Source organism: Cherax quadricarinatus, chromosome 43, assembly GCF_038502225.1.
Source record: "Cherax quadricarinatus isolate ZL_2023a chromosome 43, ASM3850222v1, whole genome shotgun sequence".
Lineage (NCBI taxonomy): Eukaryota > Metazoa > Arthropoda > Malacostraca > Decapoda > Parastacidae > Cherax > Cherax quadricarinatus.
The window spans coordinates 27,606,211-27,631,666 of NC_091334.1; the positions used below are offsets into that span (position 1 = coordinate 27,606,211).

Consider the following 25,456-nt stretch of genomic DNA (forward strand, 5'->3'; position numbering starts at 1 on the left):
TTTCAGCACCCATATCCAGCATATAGCCAAAAAAGTATCCAAAACGGTTGGGATCCTCTCCAAGATACGATACTACGTGCCGCAAAATGCCCTTCTCACACTATACCACTCACTTATTTATCCATACCTCACCTATGCTATTTGTGCTTGGGGATCAACTGCAGCAACACACCTAAAGCCAATAATAACCCAACAAAAAGCTGCAGTAAGAATAATCACTAAATCCCATCCCTGGCAACACCCCCCCCCACTCTTCATAGATCTGAACTTACTCCCAGTTCAGTACATCCACACTTACTACTGTGCAATCTACATCTACAGGGCCTTAAACTCTAATATCAACCTTGACCTAAAACGCTTTCTTGATAGTTGTGACAGAACCCACAGGCATAACACCAGAAACAAACATCTCTACGACATTCCCCGTGTCCGACTAAACCTTTACAAAAATTCAATGTATGTCAAAGGCCCTAAATTCTGGAATACCCTACCTGAGAACTCTAGAACTGCAGACACATTCATCACCTTCAAAACTACCATTAGAAAACATCTTATCTCCCTGATACACCCCGTCAACTAACTACACGAATACCACCTGGTGGTTCACACTTACACTCACTCATTTGACCACAAACAGAAATATTAATCTCAGTCTTAAAATAATGAATCCTGTGATACTCCAATACTGAAACTATATACTATGCCAAAACAAAAGCATTCACATTGCTAAACTCACAAACTAGTATTTAGTCACTTAGCCATAATACCAACTTACCTCATAATTTGTAATATTTTACAATTAAGAATAAAACTAAGTATGCCGAAATGCCTAGCCATGCTAAGCGTTCTAGTGGTACACTCTGTAATCACAATTTTACTACATGTAAACCACACAATAACCAAATTTCTGTAAACTCAGCATTGTAATCCTTATAGAGAATAAACTTTGAATTTGAATTTGAATTTGAATTTGAATTGACAGGTCCGTCGAGCGAGAGCTCTGGACAGCCGCGTGTATAGTGGATCACGCATTTGGGAATCTCGGGTCAGCTGGTCGGTGAATTAAGAGTGAGTACTAGTCCGTGTTACTGATAACATCTACCCTTCCCCCTGGTAATAAGTCTCATAGGTCAATTGTTATATTGTGTAAATTTCCATCAGGATATGTTGTATTCTAGCCCTTTTATGTTATTAAGTAAACTATAGCCATAGTTCCCATTTTTATTTGTACCTTCATATGCTATTCCCTATTTTGTTAAGCACTGGGATATACAGGAGACGTGCTCACTCGCTGGGATACCTCAGGTAGAGTGGGTAGAGGTCTCACACCGTGGCTTCCATGTAGGTCATATAGGCCTACAGCGGCTTCCATGTAGATCATATAGGCCTACCGTAGCTTCCATGTAGGTCATATAGGCCTACAGTGGCTTCCATGTAGGTCATATAGGCCTACAGTGGCTTCCATGTAGGTCATATAGGCCTACAGCGGCTTCCATGTAGGTCATATAGGCCTACAGTGGATTCCATGTAGGTCATATAGGCCTACAGTGGATTCCATGTAGGTCATATAGGCCTACAGCGGCTTCCATGTAGGTCATATAGGCCTACAGCGGCTTCCATGTAGGTCATATAGGCCTACAGTGGATTCCATGTAGGTCATATAGGCCTACAGTGGCTTCCATGTAGGTCAATATGCCTACCGTGGCTTCCATGCATTTACTACAGCAAATAATAGTAGTATTTCTTTTTAATGTAGACTATTATAAACATTTTGTTTAGTTTGTATAATATACATCATAATTATCAGATATTATACATTGTATATTAATAATTTTGAAGATATTCATAATTCATAAGTACCAACGAATTATCAAATGGAAAAATGTGCGAAAAAAATAACATAGATATATAAAATTATCTCTAAAATTTATCATTATTTTACATATTTTTATACATCGCTTTATGTACAAGAAACTTGTAAAGGAAATGCTTTAAAAATAATTTGTCGGAATTAAAGGATTATTGTCGGAAAGAGAGATAAATATGAACACATTTAATGCTGCTGCTGACATCCTCTAAGGATGATATTATTGTAAAAGTCTTGGCGAAAATTTGGCTTATTTATAAAAAAATATACAAAACATTTCAAGTAATCTATAAAATACTGTTTATTTTTCGTTTTAGAACGTATTACTTATTAAACTTAGCCAAAACAAAATTGTCGGAATTAAGACAGTAATAGCGGAAAGAGGATTATATATAGAATCTGATTTAATGTTTTTTGACGTCACATAATCTTTATATTCAAAAATTTGAAAAAAATAATTGGCAAAAAAATTATTTTTTTACAAAAAGTAATAGCTATTTTTATATTTTTTGTAAAGTTTAAAGCTTATCAGTGTTTTATAAAGGGATTCAACTTAAAAGAAAATGTCGGAAATGAGATGTTAATGTCGGAAAAAGGAATAAATAAGAGAGGTGTTGGAGCGGAGAGAAAGCACATGGCCGGGTCGTCCTGGAAACGGAATCAGCTGACAGACACAAACAAACCACCGTGGAGGTCGTAACAGGACCTCTCCTTGTTATTATACGCTGTATTTCTTTGTTTCCGCGAGTGTTATAAGTAGATTATAGATCTACCTTGATTATAGGTGAAGAGCAAGGTTGTGCGAGCCTCAGTAACGTTGTAAAACAAGATTAAAATAGAGGAAAAACGTTCTTAATGCTGTTGTGGCATCTGTTCTGGCCACTATTGGCGCTGTTTAGTGCTGTTCTGGCCACTGTTGGAGCTGTTTAGTGCTGTTCTGGCCACTATTGGAGCTTTTTAGTGCTGTTCTAGCCACTATTGGAGCTGTTTAGTGCTGTTCTGGCCACTATTGGAGCTGTTTAGTGCTGTTCTGGTCACTATTGGCGCTGTTTAGTGCTGTTCTGGCCACTATTGGAGCTGTTTAGTGCTGTTCTGGTCACTATTGGCGCTGTTTAGTGCTGTTCTGGTCACTATTGGAGCTGTTTAGTGCTGTTCTGGCCACTATTGGCGCTGTTTAGTGCTGTTCTGGCCACTATTGGCGCTGTTTAGTGCTGTTCTGGCCACTATTGGAGCTGTTTAGTGCTGTTCTGGTCACTATTGGCGCTGTTTAGTGCTGTTCTGGTCACTATTGGAGCTGTTTAGTGCTGTTCTGGTCACTATTGGAGCTGTTTAGTGCTGTTCTGGTCACTATTGGAGCTGTTTAGTGCTGTTCTGGCCACTATTGGCGCTGTTTAGTGCTGTTCTGGCCACTATTGGAGCTGTTTAGTGCTGTTCTGGCCACTATTGGCGCTATTTAGTGCTGTTCTGGCCACTATTGGCGCTATTTAATGCTGTTCTGGCCACTATTGACGCTATTTAGTGCTGTTTTGGGCTCTATTGGCGCTATTTATCGTTGTGATGGCGCTCTGTCTCCTTTAAATTAAGTAAAAAATCTTCAAAATCAAAGAAATAATTTTTTTATCAATAATTTAACCTCTTAATGATTCTAAATCAATTTCTAAGTTAATTTTGATAGTTTTGATAATTTTGACATTGAACACAGAAGCTAAGAAAGTTTTCAGCCTTGAAAAAGCTATTTTAGACGTGATTAATTTCAGTTATCTTTTAAAAAGATACTTTTTTTTGAGCTCGAGAGAATTTGTTCCTGGAAAAGATACTTTTTAAGTACTTTCTGATTTAGAAAAGATACTCCTTTAGTGTTAACATTTTCCCCTTTGAAAAGATACTTATATATTATTAAGTGCTTTGAAAAAGATACTATTATAATGCCTCAAGTGATTGTGATCTGTGAAAAAATTTCTCTAAGCAAAGTTTAACCTAACTTTTCTGCCGAAAAGATACTTTCTAAGTGCCGTTTTGATCTTTATCTTCGGAAAAGATACTTTCTAAGTGCCGTTTTGATCTTTATCTTCGGAAAAGATACTTTCTAAGTGCCGTTTTGATCTTTATCTTCGGAAAAGATACTTTCTAAGTGCCGTTTTGATCTATCTTCAGAAAAGATACTTTCAAAGTGCAGTTTTGATCTACAGAAAAGATACTTTCTAAGTGCCGTTTTGATCTATCTTCAGAAAAGATACTTTCTAAGTGCAGTTTTGATCTACAGAAAAGATACTTTCTAAGTGCCGTTTTGATCTATCTTCAGAAAAGATACTTTCTAAGTGCCGTTTTGATCTATCTTCAGAAAAGATACTTTCTAAGTGCCGTTTTGATCTATCTTCAGAAAAGATACTTTCTAAGTGCCGTTTTGATCTTTATCATCTGAAAAGATACTTTCTAAGAGCTGTGTAGACTAATTTTCTCATAGAAAGATACCTTTAAGTGCATTTTCGACCTTTGTTCCATGAAAAGATATTTTTAAAGTGTGATTTCGACCTTTATTGTTACCCATAAGAAGATAGTTTTGAAGATAATCTTTCGCACTTTTCCCCTCTGTAAACAAATTTTTAAGTGCCATTGGTATCTTAAAAGATACTTTTAGATAATGTTTCAAGCTTATGGACCGACTGACTGCAAAATGGTAGGTATATATATATATATATATATATATATATATATATATATATATATATATATATATATATATATATATATATATATATAATGTCGTGCCGAATAGGTAAGACTGGTTAATTAGCAAGAACTCGTTTAAAATTAAGTCGTCCTAAAATTTTCTCTTATACGTTTAAAGATATTTTTTTTTCATTTATGTTAATGTAATAATTAATAATTTTGTACCAAAAGAACCTTAGAAAACTTACCTGACATTATTATAACAAGCGCAATTTAATTTAGCCTAATCCAATTGCACAAGTTTACAATAATTTAATAATAAACAAACACAATGAAATATTTTTTGTTTTCGTTAGGTTCAGAATGATTTTTGCGAAATTATTGCATACACAAATTTTCACTTGTCTTATTCGGCAAGAAGAGCGTTGATATTTAAGCCAAAATCGCAAGTTTTGCCTAGTCAGCACCACATGATTATTATCTTCAGTGGTATCTATAATAGTATCTATAATAGTATCTATATTGTCTTCCTGAGTATGATGTTACTGGAATAACATCACCACTGTAAACAAGAACTGGAACAATATTACCATTGTAAACACAAGAGCTGGAACAATATTACCATTGTAAACACAAGAGCTGGAACATTACCACTGTAAACAAGAACTGGAACAATATTACCATTGTAAACACAAGAGTTGGAACAATATTATCATTGTAAACACAAGAGTTGGAACAATATTACCATTGTAAACACAAGAGTTGGAACAATATTACCATTGTAAACACAAGAGTTGGAACAATATTATCATTGTAAACACAAGAGTTGGAACAATATTACCATTGTAAACACAAGAGTTGGAACAATATTACCATTGTAAACACAAGAGTTGGAACAATATTACCATTGTAAACACAAGAGTTGGAACAATATTATCATTGTAAACACAAGAGCTGGAACAATATTATCATTGTAAACACAAGAGGTGGAACAATATTATCATTGTAAACACAAGAGATGGAACATCACCACTGTAAACAAGAGCTGGAACAATATTACCATTGTAAACACAAGAGCTGGAACAATATTATCATTGTAAACACAAGAGATGGAACATCACCACTGTAAACAAGAGCTGGAACAATATTATCATTGTAAACACAAGAGATGGAACATCACCACTGTAAACAAGAGCTGGAACAATATTACCATTGTAAACACAAGAGATGGAACAACGTCACCACTGTAAACAAGAGCTGGAACAATATTATCATTGTAAACACAAGAGATGGAACATCACCACTGTAAACAAGAGCTGGAACAATATTACCATTGTAAACACAAGAGATGGAACATCACCACTGTAAACAAGAGCTGGAACAGTATTATTGTAAACACAAGAGCTGGAACAATATCATTGTAAACACGAGAGCTGGAACAGTATTGTCATTGTAAACACAAGAGATGGAACAACGTCACCATTGTAAACAAGAGCTGGAACAATATTATCATTGTAAACACAAGAGCTGGAACAATATTATCATTGTAAACACAAGAGATGGAACATCACCACTGTAAACAAGAGCTGGAACAATATTACCATTGTAAACACAAGAGATGGAACATCACCACTGTAAACAAGAACTGGAACAATATTATCATTGTAAACACAAGAGCTGGAACAATGTTATCATTGTAAACACAAGAGGTGAAACAACATCACCTTTGTAAACACAAGAGCTGGAACATCCCCTTTGTAAAGACAAGAGCCGTAACAATATTATCATTGTAGACACAAGAGCTGGAACATCACATTTGTAAACGCAAGAACTGGAACAACATCGCATTTGTAAATACAAGAGCTGGAACAACATCACATTTGTAAACACGAGAGCTTGAACAACAGTACCACTGTAAGCACAAGAATTGGAACTGCGTTACCACCATTGTAAACACAAGAGCCGGAACATTACCTTTGTACCTTTGTAAACAAGAGTTGGAACATCACTGTAAACATATTTACGTAAATATTTACAGAGTTAGAGAAGGGTATTTAGGTGATGTGAGGTGAGTTAGGTGCAGTAGGTGACCTAGTGAACACTGAGAACCTGCTTCTACTCTCTCTCTCTCTCTCTCTCTCTCTCTCTCTCTCTCTGTATATATGCCTCTGTCTCCTTGTCTCTCTGTCTCTGTGCATGTCTGTCTCGTTGTCTCTCTGTCTCTGTGCATGTCTCGTTGTCTCTCTGTCTCTCCTTGTCTCTGTGTATGTTTGCCTCCTTGTCTCTCTGTCTCTCCTTGTCTCTCTGTGTATGTCTGTCTCCTTGTCTCTCTGTCTCCCCTTGTCTCTGTGTATGTCTGCCTCCTTGTCTCTCTCTCTCTCCTTGTCTCTGTCTCTCCTTGTCTCTCTGTTTCTCTCTGTAGGTGTGTCTCCTTGTCTCTCTGTCTCTCCTTGTCTGTCTCTCTCTGTATGTCTGTCTCCTTGTCTCTCTGTCTCTCCTTGTCTGTCTCTCTCTGTATGTCTGTCTCCTTGTCTCTCTGTCTCTCTCTGTATGTCTGTCTCCTTGTCTCTCTGTCTCTCTCTGTATGTCTGTCTCCTTGTCTCTCTGTCTCTCTCTGTATGTCTGTCTCCTTGTCTCTCTGTCTCTCTCTGTATGTCTGTCTCCTTGTCTCTCTGTCTCTCTGTATGTCTGTCTCCTTGTCTCTCTGTCTCTCTCTGTATGTCTGTCTCCTTGTCTGTCTCTCTCTGTATGTCTGTCTCCTTGTCTCTCTGTCTCTCTCTGTATGTCTGTCTCCTTGTCTCTCTGTCTCTCTCTGTATGTCTGTCTCCTTGTCTCGCTGTCTTTCTCTCACGCATTACATAACATTCAGTAACTACCATCACTGTTACAACAGTGTAGTCATCACTGTTACGACAGTGTAGTCATCACTGTTACAACAGTGTAGTCATCACTGTTACAACAGTGTAGTCATCACTGTTAGAGCAGTGCAGTCATCACTGTTACAACAGTGTAGTCATTACTGTTACAACAGTGTAGTCATCACTGTTACAACAGTGTAGTCATCACTGTTACAACAGTGTAGTCATCACTGTTACAACAGTGTAGTCATCACTGTTACAACAGTGTAGTCATCACTGTTACAACAGTGTAGTCATCACTGTTAGAGCAGTGCAGTCATCACTGTTACAACAGTGTAGTCATTACTGTTACAACAGTGTAGTCATCACTGTTACAACAGTGTAGTCATCACTGTTACAACAGTGTAGTCATCACTGTTACAACAGTGTAGTCATCACTGTTACAACAGTGTAGTCATCACTGTTACAACAGTGTAGTCATCACTGTTACAACAGTGTAGTCATCACTGTTACAACAGTGTAGTCATCACTGTTACAACAGTGTAGTCATCACTGTTACAACAGTGTAGTCATCACTGTTACAACAGTGTAGTCATCACTGTTACAACAGTGTAGTCATCACTGTTACAACAGTGTAGTCATCACTGTTACAACAGTGTAGTCATCACTGTTACAACAGTGTAGTCATCACTGTTACAACAGTGTATTCATCACTGTTACAACAGTGTAGTCATCAGTTACAACAGTGTAGTCATCACTGTTACAACAGTGTAGTCATCACTGTTACAACAGTGTAGTCATCACTGTTACAACAGTGTAGTCATCACTGTTACAACAGTGTAGTCATCACTGTTACAACAGTGTAGTCATCACTGTTACAACAGTGTAGTCATCACTGTTACAACAGTGTAGTCATCAGTTACAACAGTGTAGTCATCACTGTTACAACAGTGTAGTCATCAGTTACAACAGTGTAGTCATCACTGTTACAACAGTGTAGTCATCACTGTTACAACAGTGTAGTCATCAGTTACAACAGTGTAGTCATCACTGTTACAACAGTGTAGTCATCACTGTTACAACAGTGTAGTCATCACTGTTACAACAGTCACCACTTCCTCCTTCATCACCATCACCTCCGTCACCATCCCCACCTCCTCCACCATCACTATCTCCTCCACCACCATCACCTCCGTCACCATCACCACCACCGTCACCATCACTAACACTGTCACCATCACTACCACCATCACCGTCACCATCACCATCATCACTGTCACCATCACTACCACCGTCACCATCATCGCCTCCATCACCATCATCACCTGCATCACCACCACCATCACCACCGTCACCACCGTCACCATCACCGTCACCATCACCATCACCTTCATCACCGTCACCATCACCATCACCACATCACAGTCACCATCACCACCATCACCATCACCACCATCACCACCATCACCATCACCACCACCATCACCGTCACCATCACTACCACTATCACCATCACTTCCGTCATGGTTGCCTCACAGTAACTGGTCTTGGGTATGAGGATGTAGGTCAGGGAGGCTGGACAGGGCACCAGGGTCTCTGGCATGACCTTGCCCTTAGTAATGATGTCACTGACCTAGATAATGACCTCTCTCTCTCTCTCTCTCTCTCTCTCTCTCTCTCTCTCTCTCTCTCTCTCTCTCTCTCTCTCTCTCTCTCTCTCTCTCTCTCTCTCTCTTGCTCTCTCCCTTTCCCACTCCCTCCCTCTCTCTGTCTCTGTCTCTCTCTGTCTCTCTCTCTCTGTCTCTCTCTCTCTCTCTCTCTCTCTCTCTCTCTCTCTCTCTCTCTCTCTCTCTCTCTCTCTCTCTCTCTCTCTCCTTGCCCAACCACTATATCTTGCCTGTGGGCAAGAACCAACCTAACTGATTTCTCCACTCTAAGTCGGTCAGTTCTCTCTCTCTCTCTCTCTCTCTCTCTCTCTCTCTCACCATCTCATTCTCTAATACGTATTTTCAGGAGTAGGTACGTCTTTGGTTATGAGGAAACGTGGGATTCAACAAGGCAAGCCCAGGAGCTGCGACTCGGCCCCTGCAACCATGCATAAGTTAACCAATACACACAACACACAACACAAAACGCAACACACAATACAACACACACAGCCAGGAGCTATGACTCAACCCCTGCAACCACAATTGGGTGAGTAGACACAACACAGTACATACAATACACACAACACACAACACACAACACACAAGCGGGGTTCCACAGGGGTCAGTCCTAGGACCTGTGCTGTTCTTGGTATATGTGAACGACATAACGGAAGGGATAGACTCAGAAGTGTCCTTGTTTGCAGATGATGTGAGGTTAATGAGAAGAATCAAATCGGATGAGGATCAGGCAGGACTACAAAGAGACCTGGACAGGCTACAAGCCTGGTCCAGCAACTGGCTCCTTGAGTTTAACCCTGCCAAATGCAAAGTCATGAAGATTGGGGAAGGGCAAAGAAGACCGCAGACACAATATAGTTTAGATGGCCAAAGACTGCAAACCTCACTCAAGGAAAAAGATCTGGGGGTGAGTATAACACCGAGCATATCTCCTGAGACGCACATCAATCAGATAACTGCTGCAGCATACGGGCGCCTGGCAAACCTACGGATAGCGTTCCGATACCTCAGTAAGGATTCGTTTAAGACTCTGTATACCATTTACGTCAGGCCCATACTGGAGTATGCAGCACCAGTTTGGAATCCACACCTAGTCAAGCACGTCAAGAAATTAGAGAAAGTGCAAAGGTTTGTAACAAGGCTAGTCCCAGAGCTACGGGGATTGTCCTACGAAGAAAGGTTGAGGGAAATCGGCCTGACGACACTGGAGGACAGGAGGGTCAGGGGAGACATGATAACGACATATAAAATACTGCGCGGAATAGACAAGGTGGACAAAGACGAGATGTTCCAGAGAGGTTACACAGACACAAGAGGTCACAATTGGAAGTTGAAGACTCAGATGAATCAAAGGGATGTTAGGAAGTATTTCTTCACTCATAGAGTAGTCAGACCGTGGAATAGCCTAGAAAGTGAAGTAGTGGAGGCGGGAACCATACATAGTTTTAAGGCGAGGTATGATAAAGCTCATGGGGCAGGGAGAGAGAGGACCTAGTAGCAATCAGCGAAGAGGCGGGGCCAGGAGCTATGACTCGACCCCTGCAACCACAAATAGGTGAGTACAAATAGGTGAGTACACAGGAGCTAGTGACCACGTGGTTCGGTGCTGTGAATATATAGTAGAGCTACAAGTGGAGAGGGTAACAGGAGACGAACGAGAAAAGCCAGACTATAAACGGGGGGACTACTTGGGTTTGAGGAACTTCCTGCAGGAGGTTCAGTGGCACAGAGAACTGGTAGGAAAGTCGGTAAATGAAATGATGGAATACGTGAGGAGGCAGAGGAAAGGTTTGTTCCCAAGGGCAACAGAAATAATGAGAAGACCAGAACGAGCCCCTGGTTGACCCGACGGTGTAGGGAGGCAAAAACCAAGTGCAATAAAGAATGAAAAAAGTACAGAAGGCGAAGAACACAGGAAAATAAGGAGATTAGTCGAAGAGCCAGGAACGAGTATGCACAGGTAAGGAGGGAGGCCCAGCGACAGTTTGAAAACGACATAGCATCGAAAGCCAAGTCTGGCCTGCAACTGCTGTACAGCCACATCAGGAGGAAGACAACAGTCAAAGATCAAGTGATCAGGCTGAGGAAAGAAGGTGGGGAACTCACAAGTAACGATCACGAGGTATGCGAGGAGCTCAACATGAGATTTAAGGAAGTATTTACAGTAGAGACAGGAATGGCTCTGAGAAGACAGCACAGAGGGGAACACCAACAAGGAATATACCAACAGGTGCTGGATGACATACAAACAACGGAGGAGGAGGTGCAGAAGCTGCTAAGTGACCTCGATACCTCAAAGGCGAGTGGTCCAGACATCTCCCAGTGGGTCCTTAGAGAAGGAGCAGAGACACTGTGCATGCCACTAACCACAATCTTCAACACATCCCTTGAAACTGGGCAACTACCTGAGGTATGGAAGACTTCATATGTTGTCTCCATTTTTAAGAAAGGAGACAGAAATGAGGCACTAAACTACAGACTAGTGTCTCTGATGTGTATAGTATGCAAAGTCATGGAGAAGATTATCAGGAGGAGAGTGGTGGAGCACCTGGAACGAAACAAGATTATAAACAACAACCAGCACGGATTCATGGAAGGCAAATTCTGTGTCACAAACCTGGAGGTTTATGACAAGGTAACAGAAGTAAGACACGAGAGAGAGGGGAGGGTTGATTGCATTTTCCTGGACTGCAAGAAGGCCTTCAACATAGATCCTCACAGGAGGTTAGTGCAGAAGCTGGAGGATCGGGCACGTATAACAGGAAGGGCACTGCAATGGATCAGAGAATACCTGACAGGGAGGCAACAACGGATCATGGTACGTGATGAGATATCACAGTGGGCGCCTGTGACGAGTGGGGTCCCACAGGGGTCAGTCCTAGGACCAGTGCTATTTTTTATATATGTGAATGACATGGTGGAAGGGATAGACTCTGAAGTGTCCCTATTCGCAGATGATGTGAAGTTAATGAGAAGGATTAAATCGGATGAGGATCAGGCAGGACTTCAAAGAGACCTGGACAGGCTGGACACGTGGTCCAGCAACTGGCTTCTCGAATTCAACCCTGCCAAATGCAAAGTCATGAAGATTGGGGAATGGCAAAGAAGACTGCAGACAGAGTATAGGCTAGATGGACAAAGGCTGCAAACCTTACTTAAGGAGAAAGATCTTGGGGTGACCATAACACCGAGCACGTCTCCGGAAACACACATTAGCCAGATAACTGCTGCAGCATATGAGCGCCTGGCAAACCTGAGAATAGCGTTCCGATACCTTAGTAAGGAATCATTCAAGACATTGTACACTGTGTACGTCCGGCCCATACTGGAGTATGCAGCACCAGTTCGGACTGACGACACTGGAGGACAGGAGGGTCAGGGGAGACATGATAACAACATACAAAATAATGCGTGGAATAGATAAGGTGGACAGAGACAGAATGTTCCGGAGAGGGGACACAGAAACAGGTGTCACAATTGGAAGCTGAAGACTCAGACGAGTCACAGGGATGTTAGGAAGTATTTCTTCAGTCACAGAGTCGTCAGGAAGTGGAAAAGCCTAGCAAGTGAGGTATGACAAAGCTCAGGAAGCAGAGAGCGAGAGGACCTAGTAGCGATCAGCGAAGAGGCGGGGCCAGGAGCTGAGTCTCGACCCCTGCAACCACAATTAGGTGAGTACAGGACCAGGAGCTATGAATCGACCCTTGCAACCATAATTGGGTGAGTAAACAGACAATGCAGCATGCACAACTCGACACCCACAACACAACACACAACACACAACACAACACACAACACAAACAACACAACACACAACACACACACAACACAAACAACACAACACACAACACACACACAACACACACACACAACACAACTCGACACACACAACACACACACACAACACACACACAACACACACACACACAACACACACACACACAACACACACACACACACAACACACACACACAACACGCACAACACACACACACAACACACACACACAACACGCACAACACACACACACAACACACACACACAACACGCACAACACACACACACAACACACACACACAACACACAACACAACACACAACACACACACACACAATACACACAACACAACACACACACACAACACAACACACACAACACAACACACACAACACACACACACAACACAACACACAATACAACACACACAACTCAACACACAACATACACACAACACAACACACACACAACACAACACACACAACAACACACAACACAACACACACAACACAACACACACAACACACACACAACACAACACACACAACACAACACACACACACACACACAACACAACACACACAACTCAACACATAATACAACACACAACTCAACACACAACACACACACACAACACAACACACACAACACAACACACACACACAACTCAACACACAACTCAACACACAATACAACACACACATCTCAACACACAACACAACACACACACACAACTCAACACACACAACTCAACACACAATACAACACACACATCTCAACACACAACACAACACACACACACACAACACAACACACACAACACAACACACACAACAACACACACACAACAACACAAATCTTACCACACTCCTATCAATGCGTCTTCACATCCACACATTCTTGAGAGAGAGAGAGAGAGATGCCATCACGGGCACTAGGGCAAGTTCAATACCAAGTACGGATTCCCACTGTTCAATACCAAATTTGGGTGTTCAATGTTCAATACCAAGTGTGGATGTTCACTGTTCAATACCAAGTGGATGTTCACTGTTCAGTACTAAGTGTGGATGTTCAATGTTCAATACTAAGTGTGGATGTTCACTGTTCAGTACTAAATGTGGATGTTCACTGTTCAGTACTAAGTGTGGATGTTCACTGTTCAGTACTAAATGTGGATGTTCACTGTTCAGTACTAAGTGTGATGTTCACTGTTCAGTACTAAGTGTGGATGTTCACTGTTCAGTACTAAGTGTGGATGTTCACTGTTCAATACTAAGTGTGGATGTTCACTGTTCAGTACTAAGTGTGATGTTCACTGTTCAGTACTAAGTGTGATGTTCACTGTTCAGTACTAAGTGTGGATGTTCACTGTTCAGTACTAAGTGTGGATGTTCACTGTTCAATACTAAGTGTGGATGTTCACTGTTCAGTACTAAGTGTGATGTTCACTGTTCAGTACTAAGTGTGATGTTCACTGTTCAGTACTAAGTGTGGATGTTCACTGTTCAGTACTAAGTGTGGATGTTCACTGTTCAATACTAAGTGTGGATGTTCACTGTTCAGTACTAAGTGTGATGTTCACTGTTCAGTACTAAGTGTGATGTTCACTGTTCAGTACTAAGTGTGATGTTCACTGTTCAGTACTAAGTGTGGATGTTCACTATTCAGTACTAAGTGTGGATGTTCACTGTTCAATACTAAGTGTGGATGTTCACTGTTCAGTACTAAGTGTGATGTTCACTGTTCAGTACTAAGTGTGATGTTCACTGTTCAGTACTAAGTGTGATGTTCACTGTTCAGTACTAAGTGTGGATGTTCACTGTTCAGTACTAAGTGTGGATGTTCACTGTTCAATACTAAGTGTGGATGTTCACTGTTCAATACTAAGTGTGGATGTTCACTGTTCAGTACTAAGTGTGGATGTTCACTGTTCAGTACTAAGTGTGGATGTTCACTGTTCAGTACTAAGTGTGGATGTTCACTGTTCAGTACTAAGTGTGGATGTTCACTGTTCAATACTAAGTGTGGATGTTCACTGTTCAGTACTAAGTGTGGATGTTCACTGTTCAATACTAAGTGTGGATGTTCACTGTTCAGTACTAAGTGTGGATGTTCACTGTTCAGTACTAAGTGTGGATGTTCACTGTTCAGTACTAAGTGTGGATGTTCACTGTTCAGTACTAAGTGTGGATGTTCACTGTTCAGTACTAAGTGTGATGTTCACTGTTCAGTACTAAGTGTGATGTTCACTGTTCAGTACTAAGTGTGGATGTTCACTGTTCAGTACTAAGTGTGGATGTTCACTGTTCAATACTAAGTGTGGATGTTCACTGTTCAGTACTAAGTGTGGATGTTCACTGTTCAATACTAAGTGTGGATGTTCACTGTTCAGTACTAAGTGTGGATGTTCACTGTTCAGTACTAAGTGTGGATGTTCACTGTTCAGTACTAAGTGTGGATGTTCACTGTTCAGTACTAAGTGTGATGTTCACTGTTCAGTACTAAGTGTGATGTTCACTGTTCAGTACTAAGTGTGGATGTTCACTGTTCAGTACTAAGTGTGGATGTTCACTGTTCAGTACTAAGTGTGGATGTTCACTGTTCAGTACTAAGTGTGATGTTCACTGTTCAGTACTAAGTGTGATGTTCACTGTTCAGTACTAAGTGTGATGTTCACTGTTCAGTACTAAGTGTGGATGTTCACTGTTCAGTACTAAGTGTGATGTTCACTGTTCAGTACTAAGTGTGATGTTCACTGTTCAGTACTAAGTGTGATGTTCACTGTTCAGTACTAAGTGTGATGTTCACTGTTCAATACTAAGTGTGGATGTTCACTGTTCAGTACTAAGTGTGGATGTTCACTGTTCAGTACTAAGTGTGGATGTTCACTGTTCAGTACTAAGTGTGATGTTCACTGTTCAGTACTAAGTGTGATGTTCACTGTTCAGTACTAAGTGTGGATGTTCACTGTTCAGTACTAAGTGTGATGTTCACTGTTCAGTACTAAGTGTGATGTTCACTGTTCAGTACTAAGTGTGATGTTCACTGTTCAGTACTAAGTGTGGATGTTCACTGTTCAGTACTAAGTGTGATGTTCACTGTTCAGTACTAAGTGTGATGTTCACTTCAGTACTAAGTGTGATGTTCACTGTTCAGTACTAAGTGTGATGTTCACTGTTCAGTACTAAGTGTGATGTTCACTGTTCAGTACTAAGTGTGATGTTCACTGTTCAGTACTAAGTGTGGATGTTCACTGTTCAGTACTAAGTGTGGATGTTCACTGTTCAGTACTAAGTGTGATGTTCACTGTTCAATACTAAGTGTGGATGTTCACTGTTCAGTACTAAGTGTGGATGTTCACTGTTCAGTACTAAGTGTGATGTTCACTGTTCAATACTAAGTGTGGATGTTCACTGTTCAGTACTAAGTGTGGATGTTCACTGTTCAGTACTAAGTGTGATGTTCACTGTTCAATACTAAGTGTGGATGTTCACTGTTCAATACTAAGTGTGGATGTTCACTGTTCAGTACTAAGTGTGATGTTCACTGTTCAGTACTAAGTGTGATGTTCACTGTTCAGTACTAAGTGTGATGTTCACTGTTCAATACTAAGTGTGATGTTCACTGTTCAGTACTAAGTGTGGATGTTCACTGTTCAGTACTAAGTGTGATGTTCACTGTTCAGTACTAAGTGTGATGTTCACTGTTCAATACTAAGTGTGGATGTTCACTGTTCAGTACTAAGTGTGATGTTCACTGTTCAGTACTAAGTGTGATGTTCACTGTTCAGTACTAAGTGTGATGTTCACTGTTCAATACTAAGTGTGGATGTTCACTGTTCAGTACTAAGTGTGGATGTTCACTGTTCAGTACTAAGTGTGATGTTCACTGTTCAATACTAAGTGTGGATGTTCACTGTTCAGTACTAAGTGTGGATGTTCACTGTTCAGTACTAAGTGTGATGTTCACTGTTCAATACTAAGTGTGGATGTTCACTGTTCAATACTAAGTGTGGATGTTCACTGTTCAGTACTAAGTGTGATGTTCACTGTTCAGTACTAAGTGTGATGTTCACTGTTCAGTACTAAGTGTGATGTTCACTGTTCAATACTAAGTGTGATGTTCACTGTTCAGTACTAAGTGTGGATGTTCACTGTTCAGTACTAAGTGTGATGTTCACTGTTCAGTACTAAGTGTGATGTTCACTGTTCAATACTAAGTGTGGATGTTCACTGTTCAGTACTAAGTGTGATGTTCACTGTTCAGTACTAAGTGTGATGTTCACTGTTCAGTACTAAGTGTGATGTTCACTGTTCAATACTAAGTGTGATGTTCACTGTTCAGTACTAAGTGTGGATGTTCACTGTTCAGTACTAAGTGTGATGTTCACTGTTCAGTACTAAGTGTGATGTTCACTGTTCAATACTAAGTGTGATGTTCACTGTTCAGTACTAAGTGTGATGTTCACTGTTCAATACTAAGTGTGGATGTTCACTGTTCAGTACTAAGTGTGATGTTCACTGTTCAATACTAAGTGTGATGTTCACTGTTCAGTACTAAGTGTGATGTTCACTGTTCAATACTAAGTGTGATGTTCACTGTTCAGTACTAAGTGTGATGTTCACTGTTCAGTACTAAGTGTGATGTTCACTGTTCAATACTAAGTGTGGATGTTCACAAAAAAGTCAGACAGAGTGACTTATTTCCATTGTGGTCCTTTTACCTTATTATTATAATATAAAGGTTATAATATTTTCTTATTATTCTACAATGAAGATAACATCTTATTATCATACTAAAAGGACTATCTACTACACGAGGGTCATTAAGACTATCTACTACACGAGGGTCATTAAGACTATCTACTACACGAGGGTCATTAAGACTATCTACTACACGAGGGTCATTAAGACTATCTACTACACGAGGGTCATTAAGACTATCTACTACACGAGGGTCATTAAGACTATCTACTACACGAGGGTCATTAAGACTATCTACTACACGAGGGTCATTAAGACTATCTACTACACGAGGGTCATTAAGACTATCTACTACACGAGGGTCATTAAGACTATCTATATCTACTACACGAGGGTCATTAAGACTATCTACTACACGAGGGTCATTAAGACTATCTACTACACGAGGGTCATTAAGACTATCTACTACACGAGGGTCATTAAGACTATCTACTACACGAGGGTTATTAAGACTATCTACTACACGAGGGTCATTAAGACTATCTACTACACGAGGGTCATTAAGACTATCTACTACACGAGGGTCATTAAGACTATCTATATCTACTACACGAGGGTCATTAAGACTATCTACTACACGAGGGTTATTAAGACTATCTACTACACGAGGGTTATTAAGACTATCTACTACACGAGGGTTATTAAGACTATCTACTACACGAGGGTCATTAAGACTATCTACTACACGAGGGTCATTAAGACTATCTACTACACGAGGGTCATTAAGACTATCTATATCTACTACACGAGGGTCATTAAGACTATCTACTACACGAGGGTTATTATGACTATCTACTACACGAGGGTTATTAAGACTATCTACTACACGATGGTCATTAAGACTATCTACTACACGAGGGTTATTATGACTATCTACTACACGAGGGTCATTAAGACTATCTACAATACGAGGGTCATTACTAGGAATAAGGTCAAATTTACACGTATGTTAGCTAAAAAATAGAAAATCATTCCCCTCCCTTTCTGTAGCTTCATTCATCAGACACCTTTTGGCACTCTTCTTGAGCTGGTTCATGCTATGACTGGCTTTGACATGTGCAGGCAGTCTGTTCCATTTCTTTATTGCTGTACAATAAAAGGTGTTTGAAGCCTGGCCACTGACTGTGGGTACTACAAAGTTGTGCTTTCTCCCCCTAGTACTATGATTGCTTAGGTTCCCAACCTTGACAAAACTGACAGCAAGATATTCTGGACATTGTTTGTGAGCAATTTTATAAACATGATTTAGCTTCAGTTGTTTTACTGTGTCTTCAACATTCAGCATATCCAACTGCTGTAATTCATCCTGGCCTACATGTTCTCTTGGTCCCAGCCCCAGGATGAATCTTACGATTTTGTTCTGGGTGATTTGCAGTCTATCTTTCAGTTTTTTTGTCAAGGCAGAGTACCATGAAGAGCAAGCGTAATCCATATGGCATTGTATAAGGGCTAGACATAGGGTCCTGCGAGCCTCAGTAGGTAGACACTGTGCCTCAGTAGGTAGACACTGTGCCTCAGTAGGTAGACACTGTGCCTCAGTAGGTAGACACTGTGCCTCAGTAGGTAGACACTGTGCCTCAGTAGGTAGACACTGTGCCTCAGTAGGTAGACACTGTGCCTCAGTAGGTAGACACTGTGACTCATTAGGTAGACACTGTGCCTCAGTAGGTAGACACTGTGCCTTAGTAGGTAGACACTGTGACTCATTAGGTAGACACTGTGACTCATTAGGTAGACACTGTGCCTCAGTAGGTAGACACTGTGCCTCAGTAGGTAGACACTGTGACTCATTAGGTAGACACTGTGCCTCAGTAGGTAGACACTGTGCCTCAGTAGGTAGACACTGTGACTCAGTAGGTAGACACTGTGCCTCAGTAGGTAGACACTGTGACTCATTAGGTAGACACTGACTCAGTAGGTAGACACTGTGCCTCAGTAGGTGGACACTGTGCCTCAGTAGGTAGACACTGTGACTCAGTAGGTAGACACTGTGCCTCAGTAGGTAGACACTGTGACGCAGTAGGTAGACACTGTGACTCAGTAGGTAGACACTGTGACTCATTAGGTAGACACTGTGACTCAGTAGGTAGACACTGTGACTCATTAGGTAGACACTGTGACTCAGTAGGTAGACACTGTGCCTCAGTAGGTGGACACTGTGCCTCAGTAGGTAGACACTGTGACTCAGTAGGTAGACACTGTGCCTCAGTAGGTAGACACTGTGACGCAGTAGGTAGACACTGTGACTCAGTAGGTAGACAGTGACTCGGTAGACACTGTGACTCAGTAGGTAGACACTGTGACTCAGTAGGTAGACACTGTGACTCAGTAGGTAGACACTGTGCCTCAGTAGGTAGACACTGTGACTCAGTAGGTAGACACTGTGACTCATTAGGTAGACACTGTGCCTCAGTAGGTAGACACTGTGCCTCAGTAGGTAGACACTGTGACTCAGTAGGTAGACACTGTGCCTCAGTATGTAGACACTGTGCTTCAGTAGGTAGACACTGTGCCTCAGTAGGTAGACACTGTGACTCATTAGGTAGACACTGTGCCTCAGTAGGTAGACACTGTGCCTCAGTAGGTAGACACTGTGACTCAGTAGGTAGACACTGTTCCTCAGTAGGTAGACACTGTGCCTCAGTAGGTAGACACTGTGCCTCAGTAGGTAGACTGTGCCTCAGTAGGTAGACACTGTGCCTCAGTAGGTAGACACTGTGCCTCAGTAGGTAGACACTGTGACTCAGTAGGTAGACACTGTGCCTCAGTAGGTAGACACTGTGCCTCAGTAGGTAGACACTGTGCCTCAGTAGGTAGACACTGTGCCTCAGTAGGTAGACTGTGCCTTAGTAGGTAGACACTGTGCCTCAGTAGGTAGACTGTGCCTCAGTAGGTAGACACTGTACCTCAGTAGGTAGACACTGTGCCTCAGTAGGTAGACTGTGCCTCAGTAGGTAGACACAGTACCTCAGTAGGTAGACACTGTGCCTCAGTAGGTAGACACTGTACCTCTGTAGGTAGACACTGTGCCTCAGTAGGTAGACTGTGCCTCAGTAGGTAGACACTGTGCCTCAGTAGGTAGACACTGTGACTCAGTAGGTAGACACTGTGCCTCAGTAGGTAGACACTGTGCCTCAGTAGGTAGACACTGTGCCTCAGTAGGTAGACACTGTGCCTCAGTAGGTAGACACTCTGCCTCAGTAGGTAGACACTGTGACTCAGTAGGTAGACACTGTGCCTCAGTAGGTAGACACTGTGCCTCAGTAGGTTGACAGTGTACCTCAGTAGGTAGACACTGTGCCTCAGTAGGTAGACACTGTGCCTCAGTAGGTAGACACTGTGCCTCAGTAGGTAGACACTGTACCTCAGTAGGTAGACACTGTGCCTCAGTAGGTAGACACTGTACCTCAGTAGGTAGACACTGTGCCTCAGTAGGTAGACACTGTACCTCAGTAGGTAGACACTGTGCCTCAGTAGGTAGACACTGTGCCTCAGTAGGTAGACTGTGCCTCAGTAGGTAGACACTGTACCTCAGTAGGTAGACACTGTGATTCAGTAGGTAGACACTGTGCCTCAGTAGGTAGACACTGTGCCTCAGTAGGTAGACACTGTGCCTCAGTAGGTAGACACTGTACCTCAGTAGGTAGACACTGTACCTCAGTAGGTAGACACTGTGCCTCAGTAGGTAGACACTCTGCCTCAGTAGGTAGACACTGTGCCTCAGTAGGTAGACACTGTGCTTCTCTATACAGGAACTTCAGTAGGTAGACACTCTGCCTCAGTAGGTAGACACTGTGCCTCAGTAGGTAGACACTGTGCCTCAGTAGGTAGACACTGTACCTCAGTAGGTAGACACTGTGCCTCAGTAGGTAGACTGTGCCTCAGTAGGTAGACACTGTGCCTCAGTAGGTAGACACTGTGCCTCAGTAGGTAGACACTGTGCCTCAGTAGGTAGACACTGTGCCTCAGTAGGTAGACACTGTGCCTCAGTAGGTAGACACTCTGCCTCAGTAGGTAGACACTGTGACTCAGTAGGTAGACACTGTGCCTCAGTAGGTAGACACTGTGCCTCAGTAGGTAGACAGTGTACCTCAGTAGATAGACACTGTGCCTCAGTAGGTAGACACTGTGCCTCAGTAGGTAGACACTGTGCCTCAGTAGGTAGACACTGTACCTCAGTAGGTAGACACTGTGCCTCAGTAGGTAGACACTGTACCTCAGTAGGTAGACACTGTGCCTCAGTAGGTAGACACTGTACCTCAGTAGGTAGACACTGTGCCTCAGTAGGTAGACACTGTGCCTCAGTAGGTAGACTGTGCCTCAGTAGGTAGACACTGTGCCTCAGTAGGTAGATACTGTGCCTCAGTAGGTAGACACTGTGCCTCAGTAGGTAGACTGTGACTCAGTAGGTAGACACTGTGCCTCAGTAGGTAGACACTGTGCCTCAGTAGGTAGATACTGTGCCTCAGTAGGTAGACACTGTGCCTCAGTAGGTAGACTGTGACTCAGTAGGTAGACACTGTGCCTCAGTAGGTAGACACTGTGCCTCAGTAGGTAGATACTGTGCCTCAGTAGGTAGACACTGTGCCTCAGTAGGTAGACACTGTGCCTCAGTAGGTAGACACTGTGCCTCAGTAGGTAGACACTGTGCCTCAGTAGGTAGACACTGTGACTCATTAGGTAGACACTGTGCCTCAGTAGGTAGACACTGTGCCTTAGTAGGTAGACACTGTGACTCATTAGGTAGACACTGTGACTCATTAGGTAGACACTGTGCCTCAGTAGGTAGACACTGTGCCTCAGTAGGTAGACACTGTGACTCATTAGGTAGACACTGTGCCTCAGTAGGTAGACACTGTGACTCAGTAGGTAGACACTGTGACTCAGTAGGTAGACACTGTGCCTCAGTAGGTAGACACTGTGACTCATTAGGTAGACACTGTGCCTCAGTAGGTAGACACTGTGACGCAGTAGGTAGACACTGTGACTCAGTAGGTAGACACTGTGACTCAGGTAGACACTGTGCCCCAGTAGGTAGACACTGTGCCTCAGTAGGTAGACACTGTGACTCAGTAGGTAGACACTGTGCCTCAGTAGGTAGACACTGTGACTCAGTAGGTAGACACTGTGCCTCAGTAGGTAGACACTGTGACGCAGTAGGTAGACACTGACTCAGTAGGTAGACAGTGACTCGGTAGACACTGTGACTCAGTAGGTAGACTCTGTGACTCAGTAGGTAGACACTGTGACTCAGTAGGTAGACACTGTGCCTCAGTAGGTAGACACTGTGACTCAGTAGGTAGACACTGTGACTCATTAGGTAGACACTGTGCCTCAGTAGGTAGACACTGTGCCTCAGTAGGTAGACACTGTGACTCAGTAGGTAGACACTGTGCCTCAGTATGTAGACACTGTGCCTCAGTAGGTAGACACTGTGCCTCAGTAGGTAGACACTGTGACTCATTAGGTAGACACTGTGCCTCAGTAGGTAGACACTGTGCCTCAGTAGGTAGACACTGTGACTCAGTAGGTAGACACTGTTCCTCAGTAGGTAGACACTGTGCCTCAGTAGGTAGACACTGTGCCTCAGTAGGTAGACTGTGCCTCAGTAGGTAGACACTGTGCCTCAGTAGGTAGACACTGTGACTCAGTAGGTAGACACTGTGCCTCAGTAGGTAGACACTGTGCCTCAGTAGGTAGACACTGTGCCTCAGTAGGTAGACACTGTGCCTCAGTAGGTAGACACTGTGCCTCAGTAGGTAGACACTGTGCCTCAGTAGGTAGACACTGTGCCTCAGTAGGTAGACACTGTGCCTCAGTAGGTAGACTGTGCCTCAGTAGGTAGACACTGTGCCTCAGTAGGTAGACTGTGCCTCAGTAGGTAAACACTGTACCTCAGTAGGTAGACACTGTGCCTCAGTAGGTAGACTGTGCCTCAGTAGGTAGACACAGTACCTCAGTAGGTAGACACTGTGCCTCAGTAGGTAGACACTGTACCTCAGTAGGTAGACACTGTGCCTCAGTAGGTAGACTGTGCCTCAGTAGGTAGACACTGTGCCTCAGTAGGTAGACACTGTGACTCAGTAGGTAGACACTGTGCCTCAGTAGGTAGACACTGTGCCTCAGTAGGTAGACACTGTGCCTCAGTAGGTAGACACTGTGCCTCAGTAGGTAGACACTCTGCCTCAGTAGGTAGACACTGTGACTCAGTAGGTAGACACTGTGCCTCAGTAGGTAGACACTGTGCCTCAGTAGGTAGACAGTGTACCTCAGTAGGTAGACACTGTGCCTCAGTAGGTAGACACTGTGCCTCAGTAGGTAGACACTGTGCCTCAGTAGGTAGACACTGTACCTCAGTAGGTAGACACTGTGCCTCAGTAGGTAGACACTGTACCTCAGTAGGTAGACACTGTGCCTCAGTAGGTAGACACTGTACCTCAGTAGGTAGACACTGTGCCTCAGTAGGTAGACACTGTGCCTCAGTAGGTAGACTGTGCCTCAGTAGGTAGACACTGTACCTCAGTAGGTAGACACTGTGCCTCAGTAGGTAGACACTCTGCCTCAGTAGGTAGACACTGTGCCTCAGTAGGTAGACACTGTGCCTCAATAGGTAGACACTGTACCTCAGTAGGTAGACACTGTACCTCAGTAGGTAGACACTGTGCCTCAGTAGGTAGACACTCTGCCTCAGTAGGTAGACACTGTGCCTCAGTAGGTAGACACTGTGCTTGTCTATACAGGAACTTCAGTAGGTAGACACTCTGCCTCAGTAGGTAGACACTGTGCCTCAGTAGGTAGACACTGTGCCTCAGTAGGTAGATACTGTGCCTCAGTAGGTAGACACTGTGCCTCAGTAGGTAGACTGTGATTCAGTAGGTAGACACTGTGCCTCAGTAGGTAGACACTGTGCCTCAGTAGGTAGATACTGTGCCTCAGTAGGTAGACACTGTGCCTCAGTAGGTAGACTGTGACTCAGTAGGTAGACACTGTGCCTCAGTAGGTAGACACTGTGCCTCAGTAGGTAGATACTGTGCCTCAGTAGGTAGACACTGTGCCTCAGTAGGTAGACACTGTGCCTCAGTAGGTAGACACTGTGCCTCAGTAGGTAGACACTGTGCCTCAGTAGGTAGACACTGTGCCTCAGTAGGTAGACACTGTACCTCAGTAGGTAGACTGTGCCTCAGTAGGTAGACTGTGCCTCAGTAGGTAGACACTGTGCCTCAGTAGGTAGACACTGTACCTCAGTAGGTAGACTGTGCCTCAGTAGGTAGACTGTGCCTCAGTAGGTAGACACTGTACCTCAGTAGGTAGACACTGTACCTCAGTAGGTAGACACTGTGCCTCAGTAGGTAGACACTGTGCCTCAGTAGGTAGACACTGTGCCTCAGTAGGTAGACACTGTGCCTCAGTAGGTAGACACTGTGACTCATTAGGTAGACACTGTGCCTCAGTAGGTAGACACTGTGCCTTAGTAGGTAGACACTGTGACTCATTAGGTAGACACTGTGACTCATTAGGTAGACACTGTGCCTCAGTAGGTAGACACTGTGCCTCAGTAGGTAGACACTGTGACTCATTAGGTAGACACTGTGCCTCAGTAGGTAGACACTGTGACTCAGTAGGTAGACACTGTGACTCAGTAGGTAGACACTGTGCCTCAGTAGGTAGACACTGTGACTCATTAGGTAGACACTGTGCCTCAGTAGGTAGACACTGTGACGCAGTAGGTAGACACTGTGACTCAGTAGGTAGACACTGTGACTCAGGTAGACACTGTGCCCCAGTAGGTAGACACTGTGCCTCAGTAGGTAGACACTGTGACTCAGTAGGTAGACACTGTGCCTCAGTAGGTAG

At 43.0% G+C, this 25,456-nt stretch overlaps 1 protein-coding gene across 3 annotated transcripts in view; it reads left to right on the top strand.

The window, feature by feature from the left end:
* The first annotated feature begins 2,542 nt into the window (after positions 1-2,542).
* Positions 2,543-25,456, top strand: part of LOC128694093 (uncharacterized) — a 188,012-nt gene continuing 165,098 nt past the window's right edge. For all 3 annotated transcript variants that reach the window (XM_070093799.1, XM_070093800.1, XM_070093801.1), the window contains exon 1: positions 2,543-2,651. The gene's annotated coding sequence lies outside the window, so the exon portion shown is untranslated. The remainder of the gene's footprint in view (positions 2,652-25,456) is intronic.